The sequence below is a fragment of the Equus przewalskii genome, chromosome 21 (genome assembly GCF_037783145.1).
Source record: "Equus przewalskii isolate Varuska chromosome 21, EquPr2, whole genome shotgun sequence".
Classification (NCBI taxonomy): Eukaryota; Metazoa; Chordata; class Mammalia; order Perissodactyla; family Equidae; genus Equus; species Equus przewalskii.
The window spans coordinates 29,660,766-29,681,958 of NC_091851.1; positions in this window are offsets into that span (position 1 = coordinate 29,660,766).

Below are 21,193 nucleotides of genomic sequence, written 5' to 3' on the forward strand. Positions count from 1 at the left end.
GAGGCAGCTTGAGCGACTCTCATGCTGGCTTCACCCTGTGAGGGGGTGGAACTGAGGCCCTCTGTCCCCTCCAGATGTCACCCAGGAAGCTAAAAATTAAAGACACGGCTTTAAGTCTAAATGAGTCCATTGTAGAAAGTTTTCCAAAGGCCCAAGGGATCCATTTGATATTTTAAATAAACTTTTAAATTTTGGAATATCTTTAGATTTGTAGAAATGTCTCAAAGCTAATGCAGAGTTCCTGTATATCTTTCATCCAACTTAACTTAATGTTAACATCTTACATAACCATGGTACATTTGTCAGAACCAAAAAACCCAACCTTGGTTAATCACTAATAACTAAACTCCAGACTCCATTTGGATTTCACCAGTTTTTCCACTATTGTCATCTTTTGTTCCAGAATCCAATCCAGGATACCACATTGCATTTAGCCTATCTGAGTTTTAATATGTCAGTATTTATCTTTTGATCTAGAGAGTTCCATGTCTACTAAAAAAGTCTGGAATTTCAGCTCTGACTTTAACAGCTTCCCTTCTAGAACAGTCTATCCCTTGCATCTTCATCTAGGCCATATCCCAAGGTTGTGGTCAGGATGCTCAGATTCTACTTGATGCCCTTATGAGAAATTGCTTTGACTTTTTGCTCCCCAACTATGTGGTTAACTGGTGAATTCTCTTGCTGAGAAATGCATTGATTATGTGCCAGGCAGCATGCTAAGGGCTTGTACACATTATCTAATTTAATTTTCATAACATCCCTTTGAAGTTGCTACTATTATTATTACTATTTTCCAGATAAAAAGACTGGGTTCCAGAGAGGTTTAAAACTTGCCCAGGTTAAGACATTTAGTAAGTGGTAGGACCAGGATTTGAACCACGTCTTCTATCTTTGAAGAAAAATTTGCTTTCTCTGATGTTTCCATTTTAAGGCCTCTGCCCTAGGGCTCCTCAGTTTCTCTTCTGTGTACCTGGTAGAATGGTTCACAAGGCTGGGGTATGATACCCTCAGTCAGAATAAGCTCAGGATTAAATGCTTCAGAGCCTCAAGAGGAAGATATCAGTGGCTCCAGCTGATGAATCTAAAATAGCCAATAAATCCTGGAGTGGTCCAGGATGCTGGGTACAAGAGCTTATCTGCATGATCCGTCTCCCTCCACATACGCGCATCTACAAAAGCCTGGCATTTTGCCACCTGAATACCCAGAGTGCCATGAATGCATTTCCCCCAGTGCTGGTAGGTGTTTCTTTGGGAAGAGAAGACCATAAACAATATGCCAAGGGGAGATCAGAATCAGGTGCAGAAAATCAGCCGTGAGCACAGAGGGCTTGCTCTGAGTGTAGGACAAGGAGGATTCAAGGAAGGACCAGGGAAATTGTGCAATTGGGACCAAGACTCATTTCATCAATTTTGGATACAGAATGTGTGTGTGTGTGTGTGTGTTTCGTGTGTGTGTGTAGCCATGAGCAAATCCAGTTCAAAGAGACAGAGGCAGGATAGATACAAACATGGAGTTTCAGACACTGGCAGGCACAAATCAATCCATCCACTTATTCATTCATCCATTCACAGAAGAAGCATTTATTAAGGACTTTCGATGCGCCAGGCCCTGTGCCAACACAGATTTCTGGTCTTGGTCTGCTTTTCAAAACTTCAATTTTTTAAACCCTCCATGAGTGCAGCTATGTGCAAAGCTCAGGAAACTCAACATCTTTCTGGAAAATAACATCTATTTTTTTCATTTCTGTTAAAGGAAAGGAGAAGCTAGTTTCTAAGAGACAGAAAGTATCAGAGAAATCGGTTCAGAGCACTTTGCAGGGAAGTCTCACTTCTAGTAGCAAGAAGAAAACACGGCCCTGTTGTCCTTTAGGGACCCAGAATTCCTTAAGGTAAAGCAAATACCAGGGCTTGGGAACCATTTGAGGTTTTCATCATTGCATTCTCTCTTCCCTCCTGTGTATATCAGTAACTAAGCTGAAAATGAGAAATGCACATCTAAGTGTCAGGACAAAGTGAGGTGTATGGAAGGAATGCCCTTAGCATCTGCTGAGTGGGCCCATGGTGAACATTGTCAGGAAGATACAGAACAGGTGCGCTCAGCTGTGCATGGATGACCACCAGTAAAATAGACAGTGCTAGGAACAAAAAAGGACTGAACTATGGGACCCTCAACAGGAAGGACACATATTCTCTTAGGAAATATCCACTGCAGCAGTTGAGAAGGGAATAGAGTCACCTGAGAAAGCCAGAGTGCTGAAAAGCATGCAAAACACAGTATCCGCACTGTTCCTTATATCCTCCACAAACAAAATACGTGCCAACAAGTCCATTGGCGTGTGGATTGTGTACAGAGATGAGCGCCTCAAACTGCTTCCTAGGAAGGCCAGTTGAGGAGGCTGCAAAATTTGAGAATTTTTCTATCACCTGGAAGTCAGGTATGACTTGAAGGAAGGTGGGAAGAAGAAAGATGATCAGAGCAAAGAAGGAGATCCTATGTGGTGGAGTCTGCTGTTGGCTCAGGATGACGTGCCACAGGGCCCACACTGGGAAGATTTAGATGTATTTGGAATTTTCTGCCTGGCTCTGTGAGATGGGGTGATATTAAGGAGAAAATTGTTCATTTAGATGTCAGCAAATGTTTCCCTCCCAGGAAGAGAAATTCAAGCAGGGGCTGGTATCCACGGGAAGTGGTTTATGCCCTGTAATTTGTGTAAAAAATAAAAATAGGCATAGGACAGAGAAGCAGGGAGGAACATGTGAGGGTTGACCTGTATTTGTCTTTGTCTGCTGGGTCATGGTAAGCCTGGGAGGAGACAACATGGATTCAGTTGGGCTCTAGGTTCAGGGGGTTTGATTGACTGCTCAGTGATGCTGGGATCCATGACCCCAGCACCTTTATTGATCAGGAGAATTCACAAGGAAATTGACCTGATATGACTTTTTTTTCTTGATGATCCTGGTCATTCTTTGACCACATTCTCTGTGGCTAGACTTGGCCCTGCTGGGTTCAGCACTGGCATATGACCAGTAAGCTGGTCAACAGACAGAACTAGCCAGAGGGTATAGCACAAGGCAGCATCTGCAGAGGTTCATATGTGTGTTGTTTCTCACCACTCCAGCAGCTATGCCAGACTTCTCTGATCCACCACGGCACTCTTTCTATTAAGCCCAGGCCTAACCTCATGATCTCTATTAAGACAAAGCTCAAGAGAGACGCTATGTGTCATTCATAGTAGGCCTTAAAGATGAAATCTGCTAGCCGTCTTGGAGACAGAGGCAGAGATGGAGAATGGGAAACTACCATGCAATACAGAGCATTCATTCATTGGTCTCTTTATTGATTAGTTCAGAAAATATTTACTAAGAATCTATGATAAACTGGGCTTCCTGCTAGACACCAGGCACTACAAAGATAAACAAAGCTTTATCTCTGTTGTAAATGATTCATTGTTGTGGGAAGAGAAAGAGAAAGACAAAATGGATCGTTTCAAGTAGGATTTCAAACAGGTGCATATGACCACCACTACATGGGGGGATCACAGAAGGCTTCATAGCAGTGGTGATATTTGAGCTTGGTCATGAATGAGCAAAAGAATGAACGAATAGGAGGATGGACAAATAGTATAGTTTGTGCAGTTGGCAGTCTACAGGAGAGATATTTGAAGATACTAGTTTTTTTGAACAGTTCATGGGCTATGTTTGGTCAAATTAGACCTTTTTTTCATTCTTATGGTAGCCAGACTGAAGGATAAACACAAGTGACAACCTACTGAGGAAGGAGAGAAAGATCCAGAAAAAGAGAAGAAAGGAAGAGAACTTCTTTTATGAAAGCCTCATAAAAAGGTCAAGAGAGGAGTTAATTCAAAGTTGCCCTCCAATGGAAAAACTAGGAAAGGAGGAATATTATTTTCCACACTAGGAAGAGGTGCTGAGGAGGACATCTATTGACTTTTTCCTCCCAGTGTCCATCTACTCTTCTCGCAGAAATCCTACCATGATTGTGGTCTGGGGAACCGCATCTTCTGCACTCAAAGCCCGTATGCTTTGAGGGCTCCAACTCCGATTTTAGGATGCAAGATGTGACCTAGGCCGGAGTCAATCAGAACATTGAATTTAGTTATGTCTTTCTTTTTTATCCAATCTAACAATCTCAGCCTTTTAACTGAAGGGTATAAATCATTTACATTTATAGTGCTTATTAATATGCTTCAGTTTAAATTTACTGTCTTGCTCTTTGTTTCCTGTCATATCTCATTGTTCTATTTTTATTTTTTCTGCTTTCTTTTGAGGTAACTGAGTACTGTATACGATTCCACTTTGTTTCCTTTAGGTATTAACTACAAATCTATTTTTATTATTTTATTTCTGTGGTAGCTTTAGGATTTATAGTACACATCCTTAACTTATCACAATCTACCTTCAAGTGATATTATACGCTTCACGTGTATTACAAGAACTTTAACATAGTTTACCTGATTCCTCTAGGTCGTTGTGCTATTGTTATGTTTTACTTTTATTTAAATTACAAACCATGCACTGGATGGTTATTATTTTATTTTAAAGTTAATCGTATTTTAAGGATTTAAATAATAAGAATAAAATCTTATATTTTTACCCATATAGTTAGTTTCTTGTGCTATTTATTTCTTTGTTTAAATCATGTGTGATAGGCAAAATAATGGCCCCTGAAAGATGTCCATATCCTCAGAATCAGTAAATACCTGGCAGAAAGGACTCTGCAGATGCAATTAAGGTTGATGACCTTGAGATGAGAACATTATCTTGGATTGTTCGGATGGACCCATCCTAATCACATGAGTCCCTATAAGTTAAGAACCTTCCTGGCTGAATTCAGAGGCTGAGGTCAGAAGGAGATATGACCATAAAAGAATGGTGAGAGGGTTGTAACATTATTGGCTTAAACATGGAAGAGGTGGTCATGAACCAAGTGATGTGGGTGACCTCTAGAAGCTGGAAAAGTCAGGGAAACAGATTCTCCTCTTGAGGCTCCAAAAAGGAACACAGTTCTGCTGACATCTTGATTCTAGTCTAGTGGGACCCATTTCAGACTTCTGATCTACAGAAGTGAAGTTAACAAATTTGTGTTGCTTTGAGTCACTAAATTTGTGGTAATTTTTTACAGCAGCAATAGAAAAGTGATATATCACATATTATCAGTGAAGATGATATCAGCCCCAAGTGGATAAAATTGGTTCTTGGAGGGCAAAAAATATCACTCTTAATGTAGAAAGCACAGGTATACATGCAGTATAGAAACAGATTCAGTGTATCTTGGCATTAAAATTTTATGAGGTAGCAATTAGGAAAAAGAATCTAAAAAGACTTCTGAGGGGGATGATAATGAAAAACAATTGAGAAACACTGGTTTCGATGCATATTTCCATCTGGGATCAGTTTTCTTCTGCCTAAAGTATTTCTTTTATCATTTCTTGTACTGTAACTTTCCCATTTTTGGGTGATAAGTTCTTTCAGTGTTGGTATGTCTGAGAAAACCTTTATTTTGCCTTCGTGTTTGAAAGATATTTTTGCTGGGTATAGAATTCTGACACTCCACTTGGGTGTACATTAGGTCACTTGAAATTGTCCTGCAGATCACTAATCTTCTTTTCATTTGTTAAGAATTTTTATCTGTCCATTTTGTTTTGCATCATTTGTATTCCTGTATCTTCAAGTTTACTAATATTTTTAGTTATGTCTAATTTGCAGACATTGTAGATTTTTCTCTCAAACATTTTGGATTAGACCAGATATTGATTTGGTTTATATTTATATCTTACCTGTCTCTATTTAATTCTTTTAAACATATGAAATAGAGTTATAAGAATTTTTAATGTCGTTGCCTGCCAGTTCTAACATCTGTGTTGGTTCTGGTAAATTTCAGTTGATTGACTTTTCTCCTCATTTTATTTTTTGTTTGCATGCCCAGTAATTCTTAACTGAATGTCAGACCTTGTGAAGTTCAATATGTTGGGTGTTTGATATGTGTGTATTCAGATAGCTAGATAGATGATAGATAAATAGGTAGATCCATCTAGCTTTTGAATCTTGCTTTTAAAATTTGCTAGGCGAGACCAGAGCAGTGTTTATTGTAGGGTTAAATTTCTCTCATTACTGAAGCAAGACCTTATATTGAGAAGAAAATTGAGGACCTCCTCAAGTGCAACAAGAAAGAATGTTGCAATTTATCAGGTATATTACGGACAAAAGAAGGGAGCGACAGAACATGTACTCATTATTTGTAATCCGTATTATAGAAATTAACATAATGAAGAACAAAGAATGAAGTATTTGACAACAATAGACACCTTGAAATTTCCCCCAAGAAGTTGGGATACTCCAACTAGGACAGCAGTGAAGATAACTAAGATCATAATCCACATTTTAAAGAAAGTAAGGTAGAATGAAGTTAAGTGACTTGTTTCAGGTCAATCAGATTTAATTGCAAGAACCAAGGTTTGAATCACATTCAGACCGATGTTATCCCTATTTCTTAAATTATCTATTTAGTAAGAGAGATGGCAGCAAAATGACAGACAATTAATGCAATATTTGGTGCCTTACAGGAGTTTTTCACTATCCCCCAACCACATTATGTGGGTTGCTTCTTCATCTACCCATTCTAGGTTAGGACAGGACCTGGAAAAGGGAGGCTGAGAAGGTGAGGGATCAGCAATGTGTGTGTTTGAGGGGTAGGCTGGGACTTATAAAAGATAAATAGTTGAAGAAGTAGAGGAGATGCCTAGCCACAATTTTAAAAGGCACATCTGGGTTCAACAGGGAGAAATGCCCTGAAGGATTATCAATATTTGCTTTGAGCATGGTCAAAGGGAGGTGAGGGAGTGTAAATAAAGGCCATTATGCCAACAACTTAGTCCTCTTTTCCAAAGATCATGACTAAGACCTCAGTGGGATGAAATCCTGCCAGACATATTTGTCTTTTGTTTGCTCAAAGTCTAGAACCTCCCATACAAAACCAATTCTCCTCCTCTCTGAGTGTTCTTAGTGGGATTGTCAATTCAGTCTCTCCACTCCTTGCAGTTGTTATTAGTCCATGGGATGGGCACACAACCACAGACCAATCAGAACTCTTTCCCGGAGCAGATACACAGATGCAGAGAAATAGGGGACCATCTCCCTCTAGATTAAGGTCAAACCAAGGCAGGACATAGGATCTTCCAGCAAGAATGGAGCATCTCCACATTCAAACTATAAACATCACCATCTCACTTTTTATAGGGATATCTCTGAAGAGCTCTCAAATTTGAGAGTCAACTGGGCAAATGTGATTGCGGATAGTATCCCCTCCACCCACCTTGCCCCAGACCCTCCCTATACCACACCCTCCATCAGAGCACATCAAATCAGATACAATTTAGTGTAGCTACTAAGAGTTATGGGAACATTTGTTTTCAAGTTCTGTGAACTTTCATACGTTTGCTTACTTAAAAAATTTAAAAACTCTGTTTTTTAAGCATCTATTATATTCCAGGGACTATTTTAGACACCAGTAATAGAGTGATGAACAAGACAGTTCCAGCTCTCATGAACTTCTGTCATGGTTAGATAGGCAGAAGACAAATAACAAATCTGTTAATTCAACAGTTATGTAACAACCCTCTGCCTTAGTTTCCTCCTTCATCTGTGAAATGGAGGCAGTGACGACACTCAGTTTGTGTTGTAAGAGTCAGATGTCCCAGGATGGAATCGACAGAAGTGATCTCAGCTTGCTCATCATTGTTTACCAATGTTCCCTGTGTATCTTCTCCCGGGAAAGGCTGGCTTCTAGAAGTTCAGCTCAGTGAGGCTCCAGGTCTCAACAAGCCTGAGTCAAAGGAGTTCTGCAAGGGAGTGGCCAAGGACAGGGCACCTTTTCTGTGCTTGAAACACAGAACCCCAAGCCAAGAGGACCTGGTCATGGTCTTCCAGGATGCTTGGAAAGTCCTCATTCATTTCTTACTCGCATGTAGGAAAAGGCAAGAGAGATCCTGGGCCCCAGCCTTTTCCATTCAGCCCCAGCTCCTTTGCTGGCACTGCCCTCCCATGTCCCTTAACTCGAGGGCCTGGGAGCATTGTCTGCAGTCCCCAACGGGGTCTAGATGAGCCTCCACGTTCAGACATTACTATCCCTGCTTTTCTGGTTTTCATTTCCTTTTCTTGTCTGTTAGGCTTTTGAAATACATATTGCAGCCACTTGTTGCCCTGTTTTCTGAGTTGCCTTGAACTGTTGCCAGGGGCTGTTGCCAGAGGAGCTAATGACTAAGTCACTCTCCTTTCAGCCTCTGGCAGGACTGGGAATTCACTTGGGGCTGGGGGTGGGTAGCAAAGGCCCAGCCATCCTGAACCAATCAGGAAACCACAATAAAAGTGCCGACCAGAGAGTCAGTCACTCACCCTCAAAGCCCAGCGCTGAGCTCAGCTTGGAGGTGACGACCAGGCTGGGGATGCTCAGGATTGCTCCTGTGAACCACATCAGAGGCAGAGACTTGGGTAGAAAGGCAGGCTCATCAGAGCAGTCTTGGAGGGATCCCAGGATCAGCAGGGAAGAGATACCCACTGTGTTTCTGACCAAGGAAAGTCCATAGAAGATCAGAGAAACAGCAGGATGTGAGCGAGAGCAGGCAAACCCAGGTGAAGTAGATTACAAATGATAATAATAAAGTAGCTAATACCCAGGAAAACTTACTTTATGTCAGGCCTTATCCTAAACATTTTAAAAGTACTACCTCATTCAATTTTTCCAATAATCCTATCTAGTAGGATCTCTTATTATTCCCACTTGCAGAAGAGGAAACTGAGGCATAGATAGATTTTAGTTGGTGGTAGCCTAACACTTCCCCACTGATCTTGTCTTATCTGGACAACTACAACATCCCCCTCGTTGGTCATCCTGATGTCTAAATGCTTTTCCTGGGTAGTTCATTGGTTCAGAAGCATCCAGCGCTTGTCCTGAGTTTTATCATCAACTACATGAGGCTGGAAGTGGATCCTTCCCCGGTCCAGCCTCTAGATGAGAGCTCAACTCTGGCTGGCACTTTCGACTGTGGTTTGAGACATCATGAAGCCAAGAGCCCATCCAAGCTGTGCCCAGATTCCTGAGCCCCGGAAACTGTGAGGTAATAAATTTGTGTTTTTTTTAAGTCACTAAATTTGTGGTCATTTGTCACAAAGCAATAGATAATGAATACAGGGCGGTCCAGCATACAATGCCACTTTGGAAGGATTGGGACTGAATGAAAGATAGAACTAAGGGAAAGGTGGGAGTAAGGAGGGGACATTCCAGGCTGGGTAAATAGGTGAGCAGTGGCTCTACTGGAAGGTTCATGAAAGAGAGTTCCAGACAGACCTGGAGAGGTCCCAGAGAGCTGATTAGGGAAGGCCTTAGAGGAGTTTGTCCATCCCATAAGGCAAGAAGAGAGGAAAATGGTGGAGGATGCAGAGGAATTAGGAGATAGTGAGGGAAATACACCTCCATCAACATTCAGAAGGAGACAAAGGGAAGACGATGCATTCACATCCAGACAACACTGATCTTTTTACGAAAGAAAGTGCTCAGGTTATCTGCTGAAAATGAGTGAGGAAGAGGGCTTCCCAGAGTAGCAACACTATCGATAACAATAAGTAATCAACAGCTTTACACGGACCATCTCACTTAGGACTCCCTTCTTCTTTATGAGAGGTTTTATTTGTATCTATATTTTACAGATGAGGATTAAAATGTTCAGAGAGATTATTTCCTAAATTGTCACTCAGTTCAGAGGTGGCAGAATTGGGAAACAAACCCAGGTTCTAGTGTCACAGTGTCACAAAGATGTTCTGAAAGCTTGTTCGGCAGACGCCATGGGGAATGTGTGCTCTCTGCAAGAGTTTTGCTGTTCTGTGTCAAAAGTGCTTTGGAGACTGTTGTAGAAGGCATGCTGGGTCTAGCCTCAGAGGAGGAGAGTGGGTGTCAAGGTAGAAGCAGGCAGAAGAAGAAAGACTCTTTTGTTGAAAGGACATGAAGTGAACTAGAGTAGTCAAGGGAAATCTTTCAGGAGGCAGGAGACACCTGATGTGCAAAGGTCGTAGCTACTAAGCTTCCCAGGGCCCTCAAAGACAGCTCAGTAGAGAGGATGGTAATGATGGGGGATGAAGGATTGTTTCCAAATATAAGGCATGTCATGCAGTAAGATGGTGAATGAGGATATGTAGGCAAGGGATCTGAGAAACCTGTCCAGTTCACTCCAGTGAACAACGTAAATGTTAGCAGATTGAACGAATCTTTGTGACTTCTGGACAAAGCGCTGCCAGCTCTGAAATAAGAGCCTCCATTTGTGCTTCCATCTTTATGGGCCAAATGATTGACACCAAATTTTCAGGAAGGATTTAGGCTTCAAGTTCATAGTTACTTCTGGCAGTTCAACGGAAACAGCAGTCCCAAGCAAAAAGTTATGACAGCAAAATGATTCAAGGATTTGCAGATCTGGGATAGGCGTCTGCCAGAAAGGATGAAAGCTTTTTTTCTTTTTTAACTTTAAGCAGAAGAGTGATTACGTGCTCACCTTGCCTTACGAGTCACGGGCAGATAGAGCATGATTCTGGGGTCCTGAGAACCAGCTCTTATGCAATACTGAGAGAATCTCTAAGAAGGCAGCAAGGACGCTTCTTCTGTTTTTCCCTTCTCAATGCCTACCTGTGTGTTTGGCACCTCATTGGTGCTTTATGAAAGTATGTTGAAGGGATGAATGAGTGTGGGCAGGTTGTCCATATTCCTTGGCTCAGTCTCCTTGCAGTCTCTTTAAGGTAAACAAACATTGTAAAGAACACTCCGAATTAGACAGCACACATACGTTTCAGAGACAGAGGGTCTGAGAAGTCCACGCTCCACACACACTCCCTCCTCTCTCCCGGCTTCACTCCCCACGTGCGGGGAAAACCAACCTCCTGTCTTTCTCCCCCCTCTCAGAAGAGGGAGGCCAGCTCTAACGGCCTTGGCCCCCGTTTGCTTGTATAATTAATGTGGGATTTTTCCTCCTCTAGTAAAAAATGACCTTGTCAAACCAGAGACGACAAAATCTCGGTTACTGAGGGATTGTGGGCTCCCTGCTGGGATGGCATCCTGGGCCCTGCAAAGAAAAATCTAATAAAATCGGTGTCAGGGGCTCCCTGGGTGCCAGATCCCCTGCTGCCTGACCCCACGATCCCAATTTATTAGCCAAACCCAAGAAAGCAGACAAACCTCACTGGCTCCAGACAGGAGACTTCCAAGCGGGAGCCAATGTGGGGGCTGGGGCTAAGTTTCAGCAAAAATGACAAGGGACATGACAGGAGGTGCCAGCCCGACCAGGGAGTCTGGGGAAGCCCTATTCAGAGCATCTCGCTGTCTTGACAGGGCCGATTTTAACTTGGCAGAGGAATGTGCTAGAATGGCCCCTTGGGAAAGGAAGCTGGTTTTTTCTCTTCGCCCTGTTATTAGCTGGGCCATGGACCGCATGCCTTGCATTAGCCATGTTCCTGGGAGTCAGCAGGCATCAGGAGACGAACAGCCAAGGAATAATATTTGCACGGGGAGTTTCCGTTTTGTCACTTGAGCACTTCTTCATGTACCAGAGAGTTTGAAATGCATTGTCACTATTTACCCTTCCCCACAACCAAAACTCCCTCTGATGGGAAGTGCTGCTTAGCATCGTACTCCAGCTTCAGCCCTTATTATCTGAATGATCCTGGGCCAGTTACTTGACTTCTTCACCTATAAAATAGGATAACAGTACCACTGTCATAAGCTTGCTTGGGAGGATTACAATACAGAAAGCAGAATTGACCCACAAAAACAATAGTGTGTCTGTACACCAGCAAAAACCAACTGGATGAAAAAAAAAGAAAGAAGAGTGTATTCCAAACAGCCATGAGAATTCTGAAGAGTCTAGAGAATTTGCTTAACAGACAATACACAAACCTATGGAGAAAATCAAACTCTACCAAAGGATATGAAAGATGGTCTGATGATTTGAGAAATATTCCACGCCTATGAAAGAGATGTCTTAATATTGTAAAGCTATCAATTATCCTCAAATTAAACTATGAATTCAATGCAGCCACAATAACAATTCCAGCTGGACACTTTTAAGGATCTAAAAATGAGAAAAATGCATACAAATGTATATGGATATATAAAGGTCCATCTATAGCTAAGAAAATTTTGGAAAATAAGAGCAAAGAGGAGAGATTTGCTACACCAAATATTAAAATATATTACAAGGCCATTGAAATAAAAACAATAGGATGCATACATTGGTAGAATGGAAGAGCAAGCTCTCCAGCAGATATGTGCATATCTGAGCAGCTGATACAGGATAAAGATGACAAGAGGAATCAACGGATAAAGTTTTATCCATCAGTTTTGACTGATGCTGCTGGAAAACCTGACTCACTGTATGGATTACAGTGGAAATCCCTTCACTACAAATAAAAGGGTCTCCAGATGGAGCAAAGACCGAAATACAAAAAGTAAAACTAAGAGGAATCAAAGAAAATACTATTCTTGGGAACTAAGAATGTGGACAGATTTCTTAAACAAGTCGCAAAACACACAAATCGTACGCCAACAAAATTAACAATTCCTGAATATAAAACACCACAGACATGGTTAACATTTAACAGGTTAGGAGAAATTACTTGAAAATTACTTGCAAGTTTTAAAACTGAAAAAGGACTAATATCTAGAATACATAAGAAACTCCCATAAGTCATCAAGAAATAGAGAATAAAGGCATGAGCAGCCAACACAGAGAAGAGGCAGTGCTAATGACTAATAAATACGTAAAGGGATCCTGAAGCTCATTAGTAAACAGAGAAAGATGAATGAAAAAAAGCAGTAAGATATTACTTTGATTCATCATATTGACGAAATGAAGATAGTTGGGTGATGTTGGAAGGGATGTGCGTAAACACCTTTTGTTCCAATGAACTATTGTTAAGAGAATAGACTGATGCAGCCATTTGGAATAAAACCCCACAAATTCTTAGTCTGGTGTTGTTTCAGTATAGTCTATGATGTTGCAATCTCGCTCTTGTTTATACAGCATATTTGAGAGAAATGTGCACAAGTCTGTAAAGGGAAATACAGGTGTTCGTCATTGCCTTGTTTGAAGCCAGACTTGTCAAATTATGGCCTGTGGGCCAAATCTGGCCTCACTCATTTATTTATGTTCTATCTGTGGCTGCTTTTATGCTACAATGGTAGAGTTGAACGCTTGCAACTAAGACCTTAGGGCTCACAAAGCCAAAAATATTTACTATCTGGATCCTTACAGAAAAAATTTTCCAACCCCTAGTTTAAAGCATCAGAGAATTACTATAGGCAACCTAGGAGTCCCCTCACTGAGGGAAAAGTTAAGGAAAATACAATGGACATGTACTATGGAATACTATGTGGCTCTTAGAAGCCATAAATTGTGTGAGGTGTATACTTAGAAAAAAAGATCTTAGAAATGATGCTGAATATAAGAAAGGAAGAAACAGAACCAAGTTTACATTACTATGACTTTTATGAAATTAAAAATACCTACCTGAAAACAACACTATACATTTTGCAAATATATGCACAAGATCAAGGTATCACATCAAAGGCATTATGATTGCTAAAACGAGGAGTGGGAACACGTGAACAAAACACACCAGGACCTGACCTTTGCATGACGATGATACAGGTATGCTGTGAAATGGGAAGCGTGATTTGTTCATGGCCCTCTGCCTAAGAGCCAGGAAAATAAATGTGGAAAGTGCTTAGTACAATGTACACACATTGTGAATTTTCAGAAAGTATTTCATGGTCATTGTCATCATCATCATCATCATCATTTTATTGTTAATCTCTTGAAGTGAAATCCTAACCATGGAGCTAAAATCAATAAATAAGAGCATGCTTAAGACAACCCTGTTTCATCAGAGAGCCCAGAATAAATGGACAGACAGTAACCCTCTTTAGAGGAACCCTTAGAGGTCGAAGGAATCTAATTTATGGCTAAAAACCATGGATTGACAGGGAGGGAAAAAGGGCTTGTTTACTACGGTAGTCATTGTTTCTGTTCCCCAACTATTCCTGGCTCTTTGCCTTTCAGACTACATGTCCTTGTCTTCCTTTTGGTTACTTGGAGTGACGTGACTAGTTCTGGCTGAGGAGTTGCTACTGTAAGTGGCGTGTGCCACCTTTGGGCCAGAGTATTAATTGTTCTTTCTAGACCCTATATGGGTCTCTTTCCCGCTGGCTACAGTGGCTAGCTGCATTTGAGATGGTGGGTGCTCCATTAGTCTCTGGAGGGCTACTGTGATTAAAGCCCCTCAAAGTCCCAAAACGGATATGTTGACTGAAGCCACTGAGATTTTGGGGTTGTTTGTTACTCCAGCATAGGCCAGCCTATCCTGGCTAATATACCTTCCAAATCCTCAACACTTGTGTTGAGGTACCCACAGAGATCTGGACACGTAGAACTGGAAAGACTCAGAGGCTATGTAATCCACTCGCCCCCGAGATGGATTGAATGGGTGGATGTCTAGAATAGGGAGACCCAATCCCAGTGAAGAAGAGCCCACATCCCCCACAAAAGCTCCTACCATTTTATCTCACCTCTTTTCATTACTGACATTCTTCTGTTTGCAGCCAAATTCTGCCTCCTTGCCACTTCTACCCATTTGTATTAGTTCTGCCCTCATCCTTCCTTCACACAGTCCTTCAGATAGGGGAGTAAAACAGGCAGAACAATGGTCCTGCAAAGATGTCCCCATCCTAATCCTCAGAACCTATGAATTTGTTGCTTTGCATGACAAAAAGGATTTTGCAGATATGATTATGTTAAAGATCTTGAGAGGGAAGATTCTCCTGGATTATCTAAATGGGTCCAATGCAATCACAAGGGTCCTGATGAGAGGCAGGCAGGAGGACCAGAGTCAGAGAAGGAGATGTGATAGTGATGCTTGAACCAAGGAGCCCAGCAGCCTCGGGAAGCTGGAAAAGACACGGGCTGGATTCTCCCCGAGAGCCCGAGAAGAAGCGTGTCCCTCCCAACACTTTGATTTTAGCCCTGAAAGACCTTTTCAGACTTCTGAACTCCAGCATTCTGAGATAGAACTGTGTGTTGTTTTAAGCCACGGAATTTATGGTAATTTGTCACAGCAGAAATAGGAAACTAATAGAGTGAGATTAGTTATCATATTTCTTTGCTTTATCTGTTTCCAAACTAATTGCTTTTCTGCTACACCTGGCTTCATTTCTAGCATGTTTCCTGTGACTTTAAAAACTTGGTTTCACTATCCAGTTTACAATAAATTGGACTCCTAGAACTTCGGCTTCTTTTTTATTCTGGTTGTGATTGAACAAAGGCAACGTAAGGCACAATCAGCCCTACCTGGAGGGGTCTGCAGACAGAGCAGCAGGGACTCGCTAAGCAGGTCACTGCATTAGGAGAGTACACAGACTCTAAATCCTCTTCATAGTTGGTGCCGTTGGTGCCATTTAGTTCATCTCCCCCGTCCCATAGTTGTTCAGTTGATTTTTTTGGAATTAAATATAAATTTGACCAATTCCATCAGATTATCAGGTGTGAACTTGTGAACTCATCATTAGTTGTGTAACTTGGCCAAAACTAACTACATTGACAGCCAGCCCTGGTAGTCTAGTGGTTAAGATTTGGCACTCTAACCACCGTGGCCTGGGTTCATGTTCCAATCAGGGAACCACACCATCCATCTGTTGGTTGTTATACTGTGGTGGCTGTGTGTTGCTGTGATGCTGAAAGCTATGCCACCAGTGTTTCAAATACCAGCAGGGTCACCCATGGTGGACACGTTTCAGGGGAGCTTCCAGACTAAGACAGACTAGGAAGAAGGACCTGGCCACCCACTTCTGAAAAACTTAGGCATAGAAACCCTAAGAATAGCAGCAGAGCATTGTCTGATAGAGCGCTGGAAGGTGGGAGGGTGGCGCAGAAAGATCAGCAGGGCTCAGCTCTGTTGCACACAAGGTCACTAGGAGTCGGAATTGACTTGATGGCATGGACAACAAAACTACATTTAATAGTCTTTGTTGCACCTTTAATGAGAAATCAAGAGTTTGATAAAACTTATCAGATTTGAGAAATGGAACGGCCTTCCCTCTCAGAGTTGACAGCCAAATCATATTAATATCTAATTTTTCTTTATTGATTGGTATGTTCCAGGCCCTTTGCTAAGAACCAAACCAGTTATTGCCTTGCTTAATTCTCAAAACAGCTGTATGAAGACGGGGATAGTATTACTACTGTTTCATAGTGGAGAAAATGGCATTAAGGAATGGGTAAGCAACTTGCCCAATTTTCACAGCTAGTGAATAAGGGAGCTGGGCTGACACCCAGGCGGTCTGACTCTGCAGACGACGCCTGGAGTCCGTGCTGCAGTATCACCCGTGAAGACATCTCTATGACCCTCACTGGCCTCTGGCTTGGATTTGTCCGATTCTGGGTCCAAAGGAATGTGTGGACACTGTCCTTGGAAATGAAAGGACTTGTCAGCTCATTTGTGATGGATCACATTTCTTAGAATAAGCACAAAATAAATATTTTCCATTTGCTGAGTGATTTTATCAAGCCTCTCTGGGTTGGACTTCGGAGGGGAGAGAGGAAACAGGTTTCATGGTTAAAAGCCTGAGAAATATCTCTCAGGCAGTCATGGGTGAGGGGTTAGTAATGGGTGACTTCGGGCCCTATTCACAGTCACCCGGCACAGGAAGCTCTGGGTGGTTTGGCCCAAACTCTTAACAACAAGCTCCTCATTTGTCCTCCTGAGTTGATGGTTCGGTGGAGAATTTGTTGGAGGGAATTTGTTCCAGGAGAGACCCAGCCGCATCTGACAGGAAAGGGAGAAAGAGAGACAGAAGCACAAATCTCTGGCCTTCTGCCTCTTTCTTGGGAATCTGTTCTCATCAGCCTGGAAGTGTGGAAATGAGTAACTAGTGAGTTTCGAAGTCTGGATGAGTATCATAGCCCTGGGCAGACATGTGGGGCCCCCTGAAGAGAGTACTGTCCCTTTTGATGGAAACCATTCATATCCAATATTAAAAACTTACATTAGCCATTAAGCACATGAAAAATGCTCAGCATCATTAGTCACCAGGGAAATGCAGATCAAAACACAGTGAGATACCACCTCAATTCTATTGGGTTGGCTATAAACAGAGACAGACAGTAACAAGTGATGGTGAGAATGTGAAAAAATTAGAACATTTATACACTGCTGGTGGGAATGTAAAATGGTGCAGCTGCTTTGGAAAAGAGTCTGCAGGTTCCAGAAAATGTTAAACATGGATTTGCCATGTGACTCAGCAATCCTTTTCTTAGGAATATACCCGAGAGAATTGAAAGGAGTACGTTAGTGTTGTCTGTTGGGAAGTCTCAACCATCTTGATAATCAGTATCCCTTGTAACCCCCTACTCTCCCTGGCCCCTGAAGGCACTTGAATTTGTGACTGACTCTCCCAATCAGAGAGAAGAATTTTGCAGCCATCACAGAGGGAAGAGGAGACATTGACCAAAACAAACACATGCATAATTGGCAGCTATCAGAGATGTGGCACAGTCCTGAAGAGAGAGTCAAAAGTCACGAGAGAGGAATGGCAGGTGAAATGTGGGGAAATAGATTTCAGGGAGCAACAGTGGAGGCAAAAGGAAAACAAATATTTCCAGCATAAAAGAGAGAAGAATACAACCCTCTGGGCCCAATCAGTGGAAGAGAGCCATGAGTTCCAGAACAGCATAGTATGAAGACTCACACTCTTGGGTCTTGGGACTTGATCCCTGGGACTTCTGAAGGCTTTTGGCTCTTTGGAGGCCCTTAAAAAGTGGCAATTCTCTTTCAAAGGTTTTCTCTGTTTGCAATTATTACCTTCAAATAGAATGTTTCTAGTCAGCCCAAGAGTCAGTTCAAGCAATTCGTCAGACAGGTCTGCGTGGGTCTAAACTTTATTCACAGACAGGGCTAAAATTCTGTCCAATGGGAATGCTGGGTCCCCTACTCATGAACTTGAAAGTATCAACAAAGAGACGGTGGGTGTGCTCTAATTCCACATACTGATGTATCTGGCTGATAGAATTTTTTCTAACTGTTTTATTTCTCTAAGCTTTTGTTCTCTTTGATCAATCTCCTCTCAAAACCAAAGGCAACTAGTATTCCACACTTGTTTATCCTTCCTGACTACTTAATAGTATTCCTGAGATTTACTACTTAACGTTGCCTATTTGTGTGTAGTGTATGAGTTTTAAATTTATATCGGTCTGATAGATTTGAACCTGTGTCTACTGTAGTTTCTATTTACAGTGCATTTTCTCTGTGTCTGCCCCCATTCCATTTCCTGTCTTCTCTGGGGATGTTCTAGCTAGTTTTAGGTTTTGTGTTTGTGTTTTTTTTCCTACTTAGTTAGAAGTTATATATTGCCTATTATTTGAGTAAAGTTTTTAACATGTGTAATTATCTTAATGAAGTCTCAAGTTAGACAACTTGTCTATCTCCTTTCTTAGCATCAGGAGGACGTCTGAAATTCTTTAACTTGGGTCTTTTCACCCTCCATCTTCTTTGTTACTGGTTTCTGGTATTTCAATTTCCCCCTATTATCAGCTAATCCCTAAACAAGGCACTGTTATTATAATTATTGCATTTTTAAGCATTGTTTTAAAGATTTATCTTTATGGGTACCATTTTCTTTCTTAACATTGCTCCTTGTATTCGACTTCTTTCTTCTTGAATCCATTTCCATTTTTCTGAAGCATATCCTGGTAGAAGGAAGAAACAATATATGTTTCATGCTAAACACATCACATCATCATCTCCTGTAATTGTATTAACAATTCCACAGAATGTGGATTATTATCCCCATTTTACAGATGAGAAAAGAAAGGCATGGAAAAGAAAGTGACACATTTATCCAAAACCACAGAACTGGGACATTTTTGGTGCAACTAGATGTTCTGTTCAAATACATCAAACAAACAACATGCTTATAGTCAAATAGAAATATCTTGGGCTAATCAAGAAGCAATTAGGGGGTTGTGGAGTTCTTGAATGTGGATCATGGTGCTTAAAAATCAAATGATTCATACAAGAAACTTACAAACCATTCATTATCCCTGAAAAACTGCTTCAACAGTGAATTTTCCAAGCCTGAGGGGTAGATTTGGCCCATAATCAATCTGGAGCAGGGAAAGGTGCTGTGATGGGGGCAGGAAATGGTGTCACAATGGCCTGCTTGGCTTTACCCTTTCTAAGTACCTGAACCTTCGAGTTTAAGAAAAAAAAGTTTGGGGGTAATCTTTTAAAATTATTAGCTGCATAGTTTTTTTCCCTAAGATTTTATCTTTTAGAGAAGTTTTAGGTTTATGACAAAACTGAGAGGAAGGTATAGAGATTTCCCATATAGCCCCTGCCCCCACACATGCATAGCCTCCCCCATAATCAATATCACTCACCAGAATGGTACATCTTTTACTGAGGATGAACCTGCATTGACACATCATGATCACTCAACGTCTGTAGTTTACCTTAGGGTCCACTCAGTGTGGTATGTCCCATGGGTTTGGACAAATATGTAGTGACATATACCCATCATTACAATATCATACGCAGTATTTTCACTGCCCTAAAAATCCTCTGGGCTCTGCCTAATCATCTCTCTCCCCCTACTACTGCACAGGTTTTTAAGTTTTTCAAAACATATCTGAGTCAGAGCCTGGGCAAAACATGCTACACCAAAGCTCCTTCAAGGTAGATACATGATGGTTGGTGACGCTTGTGAAAGTAACATTATGACATTAGTAAAGAATTTGTCATCATCCGTTGTTGCCTCTGGTGATGTTTGTGGTTGTTCGTGACTCGAAGCCCTTTGAGGGTGATAAAAATTATAATTTAAAAATTCACCCGAGGTTAATGCTAAGCAAGCAGTTCATAAACAAAGCAACACCAATTGTTAGACACGCAACACCCAAGATAATGCACTCAATCTGTCCGTGGAATCTGCGCTTCACAAACATGAGTTTCACTTTCACAATTACAGCTAGATCATTAAAACCGTAGCCTGTTGGCGGTGACGCATTTTGTAGCTCAAAATCTCTTTAAAACAAAACTCGCAGTCATTAGAATGGTGACAATGTGCTGAAACACCCACATCCACCCTCCCTTGGCGCCCTGTTCTTTCTGGCTTGCACTTCAGCAAGTTGACATCCTGGTTTTATGGGCAATTTTAGTAGACTGGCAACTCTGGCGACCACCTACCCTCAGGTGAGCTTGAACAGAGATTTTCTTCCCCCAAATGAAACACGTCTTATCTGTTTCAAGTGACTTATGTGCAGAAGATTCAATGTCCAGGGGGTCCTGCTCCCTTGGGTGGTGTGAGAATACCAGAGTCAGGAGGATTGCCATTACAGAAGCGCCAAACCACACTGTGGTTCTGATGCTGGCTAGCCGTGTGACCTTGGTTACATGGCTCAATCTGTCTCTATCTCTTTTTGGTTTACTCATCCGTAAAACGGAATTGTGATGTCTACCCCATGAGACTGTTAAGAAGATTCAAGGAAGGCAAGTGAAGCTCCTACTGAATGATCAGAAAATGTTAATCATCACCAGTTTATAGTAGCTAAATTAGCTAGAAATTGAGGTCAGCATAGGACTGGTCAATGTCAACACAAGGTCAGGGCAGATGGGCAGATCCTTTCAATACCAGAGATTCTGTCACTTGAGTTTCTTTGAACACAATCAACTTACTCTCATAGTACTATTACTATACTACCATTGCTGCTAGTGATGCTTGATGATTTTAATAATTCTAAAAATCACACAAAAAGGAAATAACCAACTGGTTGCACTAGTAAAATGCATCCAAAGTTAGAAGTAACTGTGTTCACTTGCTCATCCAATTTCACCCCTCCATAGTTTGACTCTAAACTATTTGTTGTACCTCATCTTCTTGACTTTACAGATATATCCATGTCTTCATTTATATCTATATTCACATATCTCATATACATTTTCAAATGTACATTTTGCCAGGAATACGCAATACAGATGAGCTATCGTTGCTCATCTGGCAACATCATGAACATCTTAACCTATTAGTGTACACCGCTCTTCCTCATTATTGCTAATGATCGCCCCCTAGTCTTATCTCAGTAATCTGAGG